This window comes from Panulirus ornatus, chromosome 37 (assembly GCF_036320965.1).
Source record: "Panulirus ornatus isolate Po-2019 chromosome 37, ASM3632096v1, whole genome shotgun sequence".
Lineage (NCBI taxonomy): Eukaryota > Metazoa > Arthropoda > Malacostraca > Decapoda > Palinuridae > Panulirus > Panulirus ornatus.
Window position 1 is genome coordinate 12,614,137 of NC_092260.1, and position 17,822 is coordinate 12,631,958.

General features: G+C 49.5%; 1 protein-coding gene across 1 annotated transcript in view; it reads right to left on the minus strand.

Moving 5' to 3' along the window:
• Positions 1 to 17,822, minus strand: part of amon (prohormone processing protease amontillado) — a 351,024-nt gene that overhangs the window by 128,440 nt on the left and 204,762 nt on the right. The gene's annotated exons all lie outside the window — the stretch shown is intronic.

Sequence of the window (17,822 nt, forward strand, 5' to 3'; positions counted from 1 at the left end):
GTAACCAGGATATGAAAAGCACATATCAGTCATACCACACGTTGTACACTGGATTAATGAATAACATGTCCAAAATAATTTTTGCAGAAGGGCATAGAACCTTAAATTGAAGTGTAAAAAGTATATATATATATATATATATATATATATATATATATATATATATATATATATATATATATATATATATATATATATATAAGTATATATATATATAAAAAAAAAAAAAAAAAAAAAAAAAAAAAAAATATATATATATATATATGGGGAAGAGCAGTGTGGTTTCAGAAGTGGTAGAGGATGTGTGGATCAGGTGTTTGCTTTGAAGAATGTATGTGAGAAATACTTAGAAAAGCAAATGGATTTGTATGTAGCATTTATGGATCTGGAGAAGGCATATGATAGAGTTGATAGAGGTGCTCTGTGGAAGGTATTAAGAATATATGGTGTGGGAGGCAAGTTGTTAGAAGCAGTGAAAAGTTTTTATCGAGGATGTAAGGCATGTGTACGTGTAGGAAGAGAGGAAAGTGATTGGTTCTCAGTGAATGTAGGTTTGCGGCAGGGGTGTGTGATGTCTCCATGGTTGTTTAATTTGTTTATGGATGGGGTTGTTAGGGAGGTAAATGCAAGAGTCTTGGAAAGAGGGGCAAGTATGAAGTCTGTTGGGGATGAGAGAGCTTGGGAAGTGAGTCAGTTGTTGTTCGCTGATGATACAGCGCTGGTGGCGGATTCATGTGAGAAACTGCAGAAGCTGGTGACGGAGTTTGGTAAAGTGTGTGGAAGAAGAAAGTTAAGAGTAAATGTGAATAAGAGCAAGGTTATTAGGTACAGTAGGGTTGAGGGTCAAGTCAATTGGGAGGTGAGTTTGAATGGAGAAAAACTGGAGGAAGTGAAGTGTTTTAGATATCTGGGAGTGGATCTGTCAGCGGATGGAACCATGGAAGCGGAAGTGGATCATAGGGTGGGGGAGGGGGCGAAAATTTTGGGAGCCTTGAAAAATGTGTGGAAGTCGAGAACATTATCTCGGAAAGCAAAAATGGGTATGTTTGAAGGAATAGTGGTTCCAACAATGTTGTATGGTTGCGAGGCGTGGGCTATGGATAGAGTTGTGCGCAGGAGGATGGATGTGCTGGAAATGAGATGTTTGAGGACAATGTGTGGTGTGAGGTGGTTTGATCGAGTAAGTAACGTAAGGGTAAGAGAGATGTGTGGAAATAAAAAGAGCGTGGTTGAGAGAGCAGAAGAGGGTGTTTTGAAATGGTTTGGGCACATGGAGAGAATGAGTGAGGAAAGATTGACCAAGAGGATATATGTGTCGGAGGTGGAGGGAACGAGGAGAAGAGGGAGACCAAATTGGAGGTGGAAAGATGGAGTGAAAAGGATTTTGTGTGATCGGGGCCTGAACATGCAGGAGGGTGAAAGGAGGGCAAGGAATAGAGTGAATTGGAGCGATGTGGTATACAGGGGTTGACGTGCTGTCAGTGGATTGAATCAAGGCATGTGAAGCGTCCGGGGTAAACCATGGAAAGCTGTGTAGGTATGTATATTTGCGTGTGTGGACGTGTGTATGTACATGTGTATGGGGGGGGTTGGGCCATTTCTTTCGTCTGTTTCCTTGCGCTACCTCGCAACCGCGGGAGACAGCGACGAGGTATAAAAAAAAAAAAAAAAAAAAAAAAAATATATATATATATATATATATATATATATATATATATATATATATATATATATATATATATATATATATATATATATATATATTCCTATGAGTTCACGGATAAAATGAAACACAATAAGTTCCCAAATGCACTTTCGTGTAATAATCACATCATCAGGGGAGATACAAGAAATATATCAGCTGATATACAACGAAGAGATGGAGCTGGGACGCCATTTACTTTAAACTACGAAATCAAGTCTGTAGCTAAAAACAAAGAAACAATAATTGTTGGAGATTTCAACAACTCTAGCATTAACTGGGATATACAGCTGGTGATCACGTTGAAAACAGACTGGTTGATTTAACTAAGCTTCCCACGAGACCCACAAATAGGTAGAAACGTTCAGGACATAGAGACACTCGCAGACAAAGACGGTATTACCTTTGGTGAAGTCGGCCACAATACTTAGGTAACAGTGATCACAATATTAATGCCATTCAGCGTTTTGATATTCAACTTTAGATTTGCAAAATTTCGATAAGATACGTCAGGACACTAGTAACGCAAACTGGCTTCCGCTTTTAGGTGTAGACACAGTTAAAAGATGTGAAGCAACTACAACAATATGATACTTCTTGAGGGACATTATTTTCCCAGAAAGAAAATGAGAAGCGCAGAGAAGGATAACTAAAGAAATAAGTAGTTTATGTGTAACAAGAAATGCATTAAGGAAATATGGATCTAAGTGGTAATCTCAGGATCATGAAACGTATACAAGATATGTAGATTATAAAGAAGAAAATCACTATCAGTAAAAAAAAAAAATCTGTAAATAGAATTTTTCACGAGAAGAAATATCCTAAAGATTTTTCAGATATACAAAAATCAAGAAAAAAAATCATGGATACAAAAGGTTCGATATCATAACAAAAATGACACTTTAAATAAGCACTTCAAATAAAGGCATCCTAACTAAGCAAGCATTTCGAATCACTGCTTACCATCGAAAACTCCTCAGATATACGACAACACAAAATGTATTTCTAAGGCGGGAAAATGAGAGATCATATCTTCATAACATCTGAACCAATGACGATGCTTAAATGTTTTCACAAATTAGATCGGAATAAGACAGCTGATCCTGGCGGCATCCCTCGCACAAAGCTGTGAGATGTAAGACGACCAATGGAATATCGGATCACCAGGGTATTCCACAAAGGAGGGGAAAGTGCCCAGCTACAGGGAGCTTGTGCATGTCGCACCAGTTTTCAGAAAAGGAGATAAAAATGACACTTCAGATTGCCGTCCGATGCATCAGCCTTACTTCAGTTTTAGGTCAAACGATAGAAGAAAAAAAAGAATCAGGTATATAATCGTTCAATCTTCGCAAGTTGATTAACTGACAACATAATATTAACATGGTTTTCGTATTGAAATATCGTATGTTAATACCCTTAGATATTATGTACTTGACTTTCGAAAAGCTTTTGACGAAGTACAAGAAAGATCATTACGTAATATTACATCCTACGGCAAAGGAGTCGAATCTGCGTGTGGACACAGGACTGGTTCACAGGCAGGGAACAGAGTCGAATGAAACGGAAACATAAGACTGGCTCGGCCGGACAAATGGGGTACCACAAGGCTCGGTCGTGTGACCCACACTTTTCATTGTTTATATAGAGATAATCTGGAATTAGGACTTAACACAAGAATTTCAAAATTGGACGATCATAGAAATTAGGAAATCGAGCGCTGTTAGAGGAAGACTACCTGACTGTTCAAAGTGGTTTAGACAAATTGATGGAACGGAGGGAGACATGACAAATGGACTTCAACGTTATTAAATCAGAAATAATGTATTTTGGTGATTAAAACATTAATTAGGGATATGCAATACTTGGCAAAACATTAATAAAAGTACGCGAACAAAAACATCCCGACGTGATGTTCAGTAATGGACTAATATTGCCAAAGCAATGCCTATCTTCATGTAATGAAACAGTGTTATGCTTCATACCTACAAACATAACCTATGACACGAAGAATACCACAGTCACGACTTAACAACGTTCCCATCAGACCTCATTTAGAATATTCTGTTTACTTCGGGTCACCAAACTTGATCAAAGACGAAGAAAAATTAAACGAATACAGAAAGGCAACAGGATTAATTCTGTCGCTCAGAGGTCGGAATTGTCTTCTCTAAAAAAAAAGGTGCAAAACACAGAGGAACTATTTTAGAAGCTTTCACAATACTGAACTATTTCGACAACTGAGCTACATGACATTTTCTTCACACTGGGCAGATAGTCAACAAGAAATAATAGTAAACAAAGAAATTGTAATCCTAACCTTAGATTTTTTCCCCCTGTAGTGTTGTAAGACACTGGGATGAATATCCACCAAATGCTCTCTCTGCAATGACTTTCAAAACCTTTGAATCAAAGCCACATAGACACATACTCCAGTGAGACCAGTTACCAGTAAACATGCTTGCTCAAGAAGCATAAACACGTTGATTAATCTCATTAACACGCACTATTCTTTTTTCGTTGCAGAAATCACTGACGGTGTAGTGGGGCGAGGGGAGGTCACTGACGGTGTAGTGGGGCGAGGGGAGGTCACTGACGGTGTAGTGGGGCGAGGGGAGGTCACTGACGGTGTAGTGGGGCGAGGGGAGGTCACTGACGGTGTAGTGGGGCGAGGGGAGGTCACTGACGGTGTAGTGGGGCGAGGGGAGGTCACTGACGGTGTAGTGGGGCGAGGGGAGGTCACTGACGGTGTAGTGGGGCGAGGGGAGGTCACTGACGGTGTAGTGGGGCGAGGGGAGGTCACTGACGGTGTAGTGGGGCGAGGGGAGGTCACTGACGGTGTAGTGGGGCGAGGGGAGGTCACTGACGGTGTAGTGGGGCGAGGGGAGGTCACTGACGGTGTAGTGGGGCGAGGGGAGGTCACTGACGGTGTAGTGGGGCGAGGGGAGGTCACTGACGGTGTAGTGGGGCGAGGGGAGGTCACTGACGGTGTAGTGGGGCGAGGGGAGGTCACTGACGGTGTAGTGGGGCGAGGGGAGGTCACTGACGGTGTAGTGGGGCGAGGGGAGGTCACTGACGGTGTAGTGGGGCGAGGGGAGGTCACTGACGGTGTAGTGGGGCGAGGGGAGGTCACTGACGGTGTAGTGGGGCGAGGGGAGGTCACTGACGGTGTAGTGGGGCGAGGGGAGGTCACTGACGGTGTAGTGGGGCGAGGGGAGGTCACTGACGGTGTAGTGGGGCGAGGGGAGGTCACTGACGGTGTAGTGGGGCGAGGGGAGGTCACTGACGGTGTAGTGGGGCGAGGGGAGGTCACTGACGGTGTAGTGGGGCGAGGGGAGGTCACTGACGGTGTAGTGGGGCGAGGGGAGGTCACTGACGGTGTAGTGGGGCGAGGGGAGGTCACTGACGGTGTAGTGGGGCGAGGGGAGGTCACTGACGGTGTAGTGGGGCGAGGGGAGGTCACTGACGGTGTAGTGGGGCGAGGGGAGGTCACTGACGGTGTAGTGGGGCGAGGGGAGGTCACTGACGGTGTAGTGGGGCGAGGGGAGGTCACTGACGGTGTAGTGGGGCGAGGGGAGGTCACTGACGGTGTAGTGGGGCGAGGGGAGGTCACTGACGGTGTAGTGGGGCGAGGGGAGGTCACTGACGGTGTAGTGGGGCGAGGGGAGGTCACTGACGGTGTAGTGGGGCGAGGGGAGGTCACTGACGGTGTAGTGGGGCGAGGGGAGGTCACTGACGGTGTAGTGGGGCGAGGGGAGGTCACTGACGGTGTAGTGGGGCGAGGGGAGGTCACTGACGGTGTAGTGGGGCGAGGGGAGGTCACTGACGGTGTAGTGGGGCGAGGGGAGGTCACTGACGGTGTAGTGGGGCGAGGGGAGGTCACTGACGGTGTAGTGGGGCGAGGGGAGGTCACTGACGGTGTAGTGGGGCGAGGGGAGGTCACTGACGGTGTAGTGGGGCGAGGGGAGGTCACTGACGGTGTAGTGGGGCGAGGGGAGGTCACTGACGGTGTAGTGGGGCGAGGGGAGGTCACTGACGGTGTAGTGGGGCGAGGGGAGGTCACTGACGGTGTAGTGGGGCGAGGGGAGGTCACTGACGGTGTAGTGGGGCGAGGGGAGGTCACTGACGGTGTAGTGGGGCGAGGGGAGGTCACTGACGGTGTAGTGGGGCGAGGGGAGGTCACTGACGGTGTAGTGGGGCGAGGGGAGGTCACTGACGGTGTAGTGGGGCGAGGGGAGGTCACTGACGGTGTAGTGGGGCGAGGGGAGGTCACTGACGGTGTAGTGGGGCGAGGGGAGGTCACTGACGGTGTAGTGGGGCGAGGGGAGGTCACTGACGGTGTAGTGGGGCGAGGGGAGGTCACTGACGGTGTAGTGGGGCGAGGGGAGGTCACTGACGGTGTAGTGGGGCGAGGGGAGGTCACTGACGGTGTAGTGGGGCGAGGGGAGGTCACTGACGGTGTAGTGGGGCGAGGGGAGGTCACTGACGGTGTAGTGGGGCGAGGGGAGGTCACTGACGGTGTAGTGGGGCGAGGGGAGGTCACTGACGGTGTAGTGGGGCGAGGGGAGGTCACTGACGGTGTAGTGGGGCGAGGGGAGGTCACTGACGGTGTAGTGGGGCGAGGGGAGGTCACTGACGGTGTAGTGGGGCGAGGGGAGGTCACTGACGGTGTAGTGGGGCGAGGGGAGGTCACTGACGGTGTAGTGGGGCGAGGGGAGGTCACTGACGGTGTAGTGGGGCGAGGGGAGGTCACTGACGGTGTAGTGGGGCGAGGGGAGGTCACTGACGGTGTAGTGGGGCGAGGGGAGGTCACTGACGGTGTAGTGGGGCGAGGGGAGGTCACTGACGGTGTAGTGGGGCGAGGGGAGGTCACTGACGGTGTAGTGGGGCGAGGGGAGGTCACTGACGGTGTAGTGGGGCGAGGGGAGGTCACTGACGGTGTAGTGGGGCGAGGGGAGGTCACTGACGGTGTAGTGGGGCGAGGGGAGGTCACTGACGGTGTAGTGGGGCGAGGGGAGGTCACTGACGGTGTAGTGGGGCGAGGGGAGGTCACTGACGGTGTAGTGGGGCGAGGGGAGGTCACTGACGGTGTAGTGGGGCGAGGGGAGGTCACTGACGGTGTAGTGGGGCGAGGGGAGGTCACTGACGGTGTAGTGGGGCGAGGGGAGGTCACTGACGGTGTAGTGGGGCGAGGGGAGGTCACTGACGGTGTAGTGGGGCGAGGGGAGGTCACTGACGGTGTAGTGGGGCGAGGGGAGGTCACTGACGGTGTAGTGGGGCGAGGGGAGGTCACTGACGGTGTAGTGGGGCGAGGGGAGGTCACTGACGGTGTAGTGGGGCGAGGGGAGGTCACTGACGGTGTAGTGGGGCGAGGGGAGGTCACTGACGGTGTAGTGGGGCGAGGGGAGGTCACTGACGGTGTAGTGGGGCGAGGGGAGGTCACTGACGGTGTAGTGGGGCGAGGGGAGGTCACTGACGGTGTAGTGGGGCGAGGGGAGGTCACTGACGGTGTAGTGGGGCGAGGGGAGGTCACTGACGGTGTAGTGGGGCGAGGGGAGGTCACTGACGGTGTAGTGGGGCGAGGGGAGGTCACTGACGGTGTAGTGGGGCGAGGGGAGGTCACTGACGGTGTAGTGGGGCGAGGGGAGGTCACTGACGGTGTAGTGGGGCGAGGGGAGGTCACTGACGGTGTAGTGGGGCGAGGGGAGGTCACTGACGGTGTAGTGGGGCGAGGGGAGGTCACTGACGGTGTAGTGGGGCGAGGGGAGGTCACTGACGGTGTAGTGGGGCGAGGGGAGGTCACTGACGGTGTAGTGGGGCGAGGGGAGGTCACTGACGGTGTAGTGGGGCGAGGGGAGGTCACTGACGGTGTAGTGGGGCGAGGGGAGGTCACTGACGGTGTAGTGGGGCGAGGGGAGGTCACTGACGGTGTAGTGGGGCGAGGGGAGGTCACTGACGGTGTAGTGGGGCGAGGGGAGGTCACTGACGGTGTAGTGGGGCGAGGGGAGGTCACTGACGGTGTAGTGGGGCGAGGGGAGGTCACTGACGGTGTAGTGGGGCGAGGGGAAGTCACTGATAGTGTAGTGGGGCTAGGGGAGGTCACTGACGGTGTAGTGGGGCGAGGGGAGGTCACTGAGGGTGTAGTGGGGCGAGGGGAGGTCACTGTTGATAGCGTGGGAAGAGGTCACTAACGGTGTGGTGGGGTGAGGGAAGGTCACTAATGGTAGGGTGGAAGAGGAGCATTGATGGTGGGTGATGAGGGATATGAGAGAGTAAGGACGGAGGGAGTGAGTTAAGAGTACGTATGGAAGATGTAGCAACCTGGGTAACTGCCCATACCAACAACTTACGAGGCATCCTGGAAAAAAAAGGAAGCTCCTCCGTTCCTCCCCAAGTAAGACTCTAAATAATGTAGTGAGACAGCGTAACGAAGTACTGCTGCGTCGTTACCAGCACCACTGAACACAGGCTACTGGAACACTACCACCTTAACACGTGATTTTCGTTTTTATTTCTAACGTCTATCTGCAGACAATGGCATGAAGCCACGGTGGTGTGTGTTGTAGCATCTGTCATACACGAGATCCAGAAACAGCAAAGGTGAGGACATTGATAGCGGAGGCACCAACCAGACTTGGCCTGCTTGACAAAATCCTTCGTGACCAAGTTGTAGATCAAACTCCCCATTTTTTGCCATTTATACATGCCCTTCTCTGCACTGTCTCACCTTCATCACACCTATTTAGGATCTATCAAAGTAAATTGGTAAATAAAGAAGCCACAGGTCATAGCAAAATATGCAACAAACTGTTCGCATCCCATACTAGGCCAAAGCTGCAATATGCTTCTCAAGTTTGCCCACCGGACTCATCTAACAGAAAACGTGCAGAGGAAGGAAGGCAACAAAGATGGTACCAGAATTAAAAAAAATGGATTTGTAGGTAAAGGCCTTAGCTTTGTCCACAATGAAGGAAAGAATAGCAAGGGATGACTTAATCATAACTCTCAAGTTTTTTAACCAGTTTGATGATGTTAACTGTGAAGCGTACTTCGAAAGATGCAAGGATAGAACAACCAGAAGCCATGACACGAAATGAAGCAAGAAACTCGTTGGAAAAGTTTTGGAGAACTTTTACAGTATATGAAGAGTCCAGGAATGGGCTAACTGAACAATTAAATCATAAATGTGAAGAGGTTACAGAATTCTAAAATGTTGTACGGCAGAAGAGAAAGTTAAAGTGATGGGACCCCACGAGTGTACAAATAGGTAAATGGGTATATATATATATATATATATATATATATATATATATATATATATATATATACACACAACTTGAGCTTTTATCAGGGTGGCAGAGACAAGTGAAGTATTGGAGCGGACGACTCCCTACAAGACATTATCCAGTCGCACCTGAAGGCTCAGCCGAGGCGGGAAATTGGTGCATTAATCAAATTGGGTCCAGCTCGAAGTTACCACAGGTTGTCGGGCCGCAGCCGTCCCCAGAGGACAGTAAGCCGGGGCCATCACAAGGGACTAATTGCCGAGGACCGCCCCCTGAGGATAAGAGGGATGTTGTCATCCTCCAGAGGTTAGCAAGCTGGGGCAGCCCAAAGAGGTCATGCGGGCCAAGGGTGATGGCAGTGGCGCTGCCGGGAAGAGCGGTATGGCGGGGGAAGGGAACCGCCAGGAGAGGCAGCCACTAACACTGGCAGGGTTGTCGGCAGCCCCTGACCTTAGCAAGGGTCACGGTTAAGAAGGATTACAGCAGAACAAAGCGAAGAAGAACGATTAATGAAGATAAACGACACATGAAAGAGGAGGGTCGGAAGTTGGAAACAAAAATGAGATATTGTAGGGAATGTAGCCGACGTTAACTGTGTCGATGGAACAAAAAAAAAACTAAGAGTCTGGCGGAGAAACAGTATTAGGGATGGAGGCAAGATGAAAGGTCCAGCTTTTCCATTAATGATGGAGTGAGGAACATATGGAATGGACAACAACTATGAGAGAGCCGGTAGTGATGTCCAGTGCATCGGACCCACAGGAGGGGAAGGTGAGGAACATCTTCGCCAGGAAATGGAGGAGGATTTTTCACGAAAGAGGGGAACTAATTTTCAGCTCAGCCACTGTGTACAGGAGGGCTTATTCAATTCAGAGTCTAATCAATAAAAGCGAGGAGGTCAACTTCTACACTAGATAAGGTTAATTTGACTGACGAAAGAAGGAATGGTTCTCTAATGTGTTAAGGACTGAGGGAGATCGTAAGGTCGTGGAGTGAGGGAGATGGTATGGTCGTGGACTGAGGGAGATGGTAAGGTCGTGGACTGAGGGAGATGGTAAGGTCGTAGACTGAGGGAGATGGCAAGGTCGTGGACTGATGGGGATGGTAAGGTCGTGGATTGAGGGAGATGGTAAGGTCGTGGACTGATGGGGATGGTAAGGTCGTGGGCTGAGGGAGATGGTAAGGTCGTGGACTGATGGGGATGGTAAGGTCGTGGACTGAGGGGGATGGTATGGTCGTGGACCGAGGGAGATGGTATGGTCGTGGACTGAGGGAGATGGTATCGTCGTGGACTGAGAAGGATGGTATGGTCGTGGACTGAGGGAGATGGTAAGGTCGTGGACTGATGGGGATGGTAAGGTCGTGGACTGAGGGGGGTGTTATGGTCGTGGACTGAGGGAGATGGTAAGGTTGTGAACTGAGGGAGATGGTAAGGTCGTGGACTAATGGGGATGGTAAGGTCGTGGACTGAGGGAGATGGTATGGTCGTGGACTGAGGGAGATGGTAAGGTCGTGGACTGAGGGAGATGGTAAGGTCGTGGACTGAGGGGGATGGTAAGGTCGTGGACTGAGGGAGATGGTATGGTCGTGGACTGAGGGAGATGGTAAGGTCGTGGACTGAGGGAGATGGTAAGGTCGTGGACTGAGGGGGATGGTATCGTCGTAGACTGAGGGGGATGGTAAGGTCGTGGACTGAGGGAGATGGTATGGTCGTGGACTGAGGGAGATGGTAAGGTCGTGGACTGAGGGAGATGGTAAGGTCGTGGACTGAGGGGGATGGTATCGTCGTGGACTGAGGGGGATGGTAAGGTCGTGGACTGAGGGGGATGGTATGGTCGTGGACTGAGGGGGATGGTATGGTCGTGGACTGAGGGAGATGGTATCGTCGTGGACTGAGGGGGATGGTATGGTCGTGAACGGTAACGTTCGGGGCGCAGGCGGGGGAGCAGGGCGGTAAACCTCCAAATACATGGCAACTGGCGGACCTCCGAGATGGCATTAGTTGCCGTCAATTCTTTAAATAAAAAAAGAAAATTGAGAAGAGTAGAGGGAAGGTGGGGAGGCGGCTTAGCCACGGGATGCAAAGGATCAACCTTACCTGGAGATGAGGCCAGGCATCCGAGGATCAGAGTGGCCAGCATGACGGTCGGAAATTCTGGAGTTTTCTCTCTGATCAAATATGTGGCAAGTATACCATGGAATTCTGGAAACCAGTTTCTCGGGAAGTAGACTAGGAAAAATCTGAAGGATTTACAAGAGGAAGAATCTGACTACATTTTGCACTCTCGTTTGAAAAGATAACCCACAAGTCTTAGAACGAACGGATTACCGTGTTCCTGTTTTCCTTAATCCTGGGAAAGACTCTGTTCGTGTATAGAGGGAACTCTTACTGGGTCGCTGTACGACGTACTCACACAACGAACAACTTGTGAGCAGTGAGTCGCAGCATAGTGAGTTATCAGGCAGGTGAGAGGATGGCTCAGGTCTGGCTCATGCGGGACACAAGTAGAAGCGCCTTCTGCTGCTGCTCATGAGGAATACAGATAGTAGAGCCTCCCACTGCTGCTCTGAAGGACACAGGTAATGAGGTCTTCCAATGCTGCTTCATGAAGAAGGTCGAGCACAAGTTCTATAGGGGTCAAGGTCGTGGCGATGGTAAGAGTGGCGATCTAGGTCATGTGAACTGTACTGCAAGATAGTACCGTTAACGAGGGCCCGATGGTGCTCCTACTTCCGGAAGACAGAGATATCTTTAGGAATGTTTAGGTTTTCGTGTGACCTCCAGTACCACGACCCACTTAGACTGCGGTAGGCAAGATACAACTAGTTTGTTTAGGCCATCACTGGAACAGAAGTATCCATGAAAAATAACCCATCCTAGACCATGAATGAGGCGGATGTAAACCCAGACGTAGACCATGAATGAGGTAAATGTAAACCCAAACGTATACTACACAAACGATGAACAGCAAACCTGGAGGCCGCCGTCAGGAGATGTAGACCAGCTGCACACATACAAGATCAACATCTATATATGAACGTGGAAACATTGGTGAGGAGACCCAGAGGTCTGATGGTGACGGCTGCCGTCCGGCTGTGTCGGGGGCCCTGCTAGGGTGGGAAGGAAAGTCTTGCAGGAGGAGAGGAGAGGCTTGGAAGGGGAGGAGAGAGAGAGAGAGAGAGGCAAGGAGTGGAAGGAGAGGGGCCAGGAAAAAGAGGAAAGTGGCTGGGAGGGAGAGGAGGAAGGCTAGGATGGGTGGGGGGTGGGTTGAGGAGGAGAGGCGTAACATCGGCGGAGAAAGAAAGAGGCGGAGGCTGCCCGGTCGCCGAAATGAGAGTTGAGCAACAAAATTGTGCAGGACTTCCGGAGAGAGAGAGAAAGAGGAGTGATATGTGGCGGGAGTGGAGGGTGACGTGCTCCCGGGGTCGCGCGGTGCAGGGTCGTGGGGGAACGGAGATGGGTCGTGGGGGGGGGGGGAGGTAAAGGGGGGTTTGGGGAAGGGGAGTGAAGGATCTTTTGGGGAAGGGTCGTGGGAAGAGGAGGGGAGGGGATGGCTGGTGGTGGAGGAGGGGAGGGAAGACTGGTGGTGGAGGAGAGAAGGAAAGACTGATGGTGGAAGAGAGGAGGGAAGACTGGTGGTGGAGGAGAGAAGGGAAGATTGGTGGTGGGGGAGAGAAGGGTGGTCACAAGAGGGAAGCAGGGTAGTGGGAGGGAGGCAGGTGGGAAGCAGGAGGGAGGCTGGGTAGGGGAAGGGAGACTGGCGTGTACGCTGTTGATGGACCCACCTTTCCTTCTATCCTCTCCCTCCACACACAACAACGGATATCTTATATTTCTTCAAGATATCCACAAACAAGAAGTATATACGTCAGAACCCCCACCCCGCTTCACCCCACCCATACCACACACACACACACGTACACACACAGCCGAGCCGCTACATACATATCTTTGTATGCCTGTTTGACCTCTTATACACGACTATACAACCCCTGGGTATTCTGGCCTGGCCTTTGATTCCACCCTTTAGGGGTCGTGCTGAACCACGGGTGCGTCCCAAACCAGCCGCTCGGGACATGATCAACAACCATGCCAGCCACCAGTATACGTGGACCATCGTCTGTGTAACCAACTTAACCATACCCACTAACGTCATCCCAGGCCACCATCTGAAAATACTGTAGCAGAGTCTGTGTGGCACTGACTGGTGAAAACTGTGGCTCAGTCTGATACAAACGGGTAAATATTGTGGCACAGACGGATCAAACTGGGGTAAAGACTGTGGTACACTTTGATAAAAACTGGTAAACACTGTGGGACAGACGGGTAGAACTGAGATAAAGACTAATAACTGTGGTAAATGCAGTCTAAGACAGTGGTAACGACTGCAGTAAAAATATTACAGTTGAAGGATTACAATACAGATTGGCGGAAATAAATGTGACACAGAACTGTAACACTGTGGTAAAGACTGTTATAAAGACTTTGTTGACGACGATAAAAGGAAAGTAATAAAGAGCAATGAAGGCTGTAATAAAAATCGGAGTAAGTACTGTTACAGAAGGAGCAACAGACACTGAAAAAAACAATGGTAATAAAAATCAAATGAGAACGTTAATAAAAAAAAACTGTGTTAAAGACCGTAATAAAGACTGTAATAAAGAAAATGAAAGAGACTGTGGTAAGGACCTTGATGAAAACACTAATAAAGATCGTGATAAGGACTGTAATAAAGACCACAGTAGAGAGTGCAATATACGTATACCTTAATACAGACCTTGGCGGGTGGAGGGGAGGAAGGGGGTGTGAGCGTTGCGGGTGGTGGAGTGTGGCAGGTCCCAGGCAAAGCCTCTGGTTAACGAGTGTCTCAACCCTGACACTCAGCACACAGGATGGTGGCTGGCTGCCTCCACACCACCTAAGGTGCACCTCCGAAGCATCTTAGGTGTACCTTCAGAGTACCTAAGATATCTGGGCTGATGGAGACATATCCTATTCATCAGGAGCAAAATATCAGCCTTGGCGACCATGAGGGAAATATTCTATCTACGTGAGGTTCTCGTTCCCTCCAGGACCTTATGCCTAGGGTTGGGGGGGCAATAGTGAACACTCGTCACACTAACATCTCCAACAAGACAGGGCAGAGGCAACTGAGCGGACACAGGCTATTGGTAACGAAGGCTGACCCCGTCACACACGACTTGAATCCTGGAGGGCAGCAGAGCCCACAACTGTGTTGTTGAAGACATAATTCCTCACGTCTCACCGTACAATAATGATCTTACGTAACTCCCAGTTAAGTCCTTTTGTTCTGGATCCCTCAGTTCCCTCCGTACACCAATCTCATATAACTTCCAATTATGTCCTTTTGTTCCGAGCTTCTCAGGTCCCTCCGTGCGCTATTCTCGCCTAACTTCCAGTAATGCTCTCCTCTTCAGGATTTTCTTCTGGTTTTACAGAAATGTTCAGAGTTCACGTCGTCATCTTCTCCCAGGATATCATACGTGTTTATCCCTTACAATACCACTACTGCCATAGGATGCAGGTAGTAGCAGACGGACGATACCACCACCATCATAGGAAGGAAAATGGCAACTAGCTCTTCTATCACGACTCGTAGTAGCCTAACGCACACTGAATAATCTTGACCATCCTGGGTTGACTAAAAATCATTCTTTACACTCACTCATAATTACTGGAGCATGTGGGCGGTGGAGCCCGTGGGTGTGGGAGGCCTGGCCGGGCAGGCAGGCAGGCAAGCTAAGCCAGGTCAGTCGAGTTAATCCAGGTTAATGAAATAGTCAGGCGAGTTTGAAAAGGTTTGTGGGGGTAAGGCACGCAAGTCTGGTTAATCAAGTCGGTTCCAGTGCACTGGGTTGTCTATGAGAGTTGGAAGTATAGACTACGGTCGGTGAGGATAGTCCTTTATAGCCAATAGGACATCCAGTCCATAAGGAACCACACCGTGTGCCCATCTCTGACACTAGTATCCCAGAGCTTAATCAACACACAGCGCCTCTCCCAGGGCTTAAAAAACACGGAGCGCCTCTTCCAGAGCTCAACAAACACAGGCTGCCTCTCCCAAAACTCTAAAAAAAAAAAAAAAAAAAAAAAACACAGCGCCCCTCCCAGAGCTCAGCAAACACAGAGCGCCTCTTCCAGAGGTGAGTAAAAATGCTGACATCCATCTTTTCGGCAGTTGTGGGGAAGGGGCAAGGGGGCAGGGAGGGGTTGACGGCGGGGAGTAATAATTAATGCAACTCCATTAGTGGGAAGAATTATGAGTGATGTAGTGGGTAGGCCGGAGGTCTGAGGTCATCAGAGGTGCGGCAGGATAACTCCGGTTGACGGAGGTTGAGGCAGATCAGCTCCAGTTGACGGAGGTGAAGAGGAGTAACTTAAACAAAAATCTTTACTGGTGAGCCAGGGTTCGATCCCAGGCTGGTGTTGCCGGGAGGATCAGTTGGCCATGCCACCACATCCGTCGTCTGGTGGGCTCACATTTAATCTTAAGACTAAGCCTGGTTGGCCGCGACTAGTCTCCGCCTCTCCTCCACTAGCTTACGTCTGCTGCTCTGAGGTGCTACAGGCAGGAAGAACGTACATTGCCATCAGCAGACCCTGAAGCTCTCCTCTCCTTTCTTCTGTGCTTCGTGTGATGCCTCAATGTACCTCCTCCCTCTTTGTAACACCAGGGGGGGCCTGGCACACACAAGGCCGAGTCTCCATCACTGTCTCAAGTCTCATTCAGGCGGGTGTGACTCACGACAGAGCGGAGGTAATACATTACAATACTGTAGATATTCAATATCTAATCAGTCTAAAACTGTTCTGGTCCATCTTGAACCCTTTCCCGGTGTGTTTCCAACCTTTCATTGGCGGCGCGCGCTCGTTCCACCTGCATTACTCACGACTAATTAAAACCACAGCCTCTCCGTACCACCAATCAGCTCTTGGCACTAAGGCTTCCCAACTACCAATGAACGTTCGTCGCTCCAGACTCTCACCCTCCAATCAGCTTAAAGCATTAGATAAAAGGCTGAGCAGAGTGGCTGTGGAGAGATGAGAGCGCGAGAGATAGCGAGTCTCCGGCGGGGTCTGTGTGATGTCTTAACCTCTTCCTTTTTGACTCAATAATGGAATTCTGCCGCCCAGCTGTTTTGTCGAGTGTTTGGGAAATGTATTTTTCTAGACGATCACCGCGGAGGATCTCGCCACCTGCCTCCCCAATCTCTCCACACCTGCTCCCTGCCACACGCCTCCAACATCCTCAAGTGTACATGCCCAGGGTGCATTCCTCAGGCTCGCTTCATACACCAGCAGGCTACCCAAGCCCTTCCTTCTAAACTCATCGTACCAAACATACCAACAAGAATACAAACACGTGCAACAGAAACGTACATGCAGAATCATGACACGCACATGTACACTCAGAGGAACAGAAGTGAACCTACCACGACACGCAAGGTTTTGAACAGACGAACCGTCTGGATATGGAGAAATGAGTCACAGCTGAGTTGGGGAGCATCTACGTACACAAGTGGTTACCTAACAGGGAAACACTGAGGAGGAATGCAAGCACACAACACACACACACACACACACACACACATATATATATATATATATATATATATATATATATATATATATATATATATATATATATATATATATATATATATATATATATATATATATTTATTTATCTATTTATTCATTTATTCCTATGAGTCCACGGGGAACAAGCTTGATCACGCGCAAAAGTGTGATCCTTTCCAATATATATATATATATATATATATATATATATATATATATATATATATATATATATATATATATATTCCAATGGAATAACTGACAGCTGGAAATAAAGGCGAATGCAGAGCGTGCATGGAAAGGAATAATATCAAACCAGAGCTGAAGAGTATGTGTTCGAAGGCCGATATAACATGAACAATTTGCTCACGTCCGGCAACTACAGACAGGTAATTAAAAGGAGGTAATGGCAAATTAGCAATTACAGAACTCATTTACCGAAATACGCCCCCCCACCCCCTCCCGCATACATATACAAACATAAACACGAATAAAAACACACCTACACTTATATATACATGTTATCACAGAAATACACACGAAAGCAGGAAACAGAAAAGACAGAATATATATATATATATATATATATATATATATATATATATATATATATATATATATATATATATATATAGAGAGAGAGAGAGAGAGAGAGAGAGAGAGAGAGAGAGATCTAGTAATGATCCCACAGGCGTTCATTAAGCTCCCAGAGGGCGAGCTTCGTCAGCAGATTCACAGACAAAGCGCCACAACCGTGCACACAACAGCAACACAGACGACCCGCCCGCCGTGAGACAAGACACCCCGGGTGGGTGCTGGAGCTAGACGGAGGGAACGAACGGTTGTATGACATGATGAGGTCATTAGAGGCCCGAGTCAACCCCTTGGCTTCCATTACCCTGCTTCCTTCTGATGTTACAAGAGGCCGGGACCTGTACCTTGTCCTCCATCACCCTCCTTCTGAGGTCACAAGAGGGTGGGGGTCAGCCCCTTGGGTGCTTTTGAGGTCACGAGAGGTTAGGGTCAGCTCCTTGGCCTCCACCATCCTACTTCCTTCTGCGGTCAAAAGAGACAGATGTAATCCCTTTGGCCTCCAAAACTCTACATCTGACGTTAGCTCCTTGGCCTTCATAACGCTGCTTCTGAGGTCACGAGAGGCCAGGGTCGGCCCTCCTGGTCTCGAGGATCCTGCTGCCAACTCCGGCCTCAATACTCCGTCCCAAGTAGTCAGGAG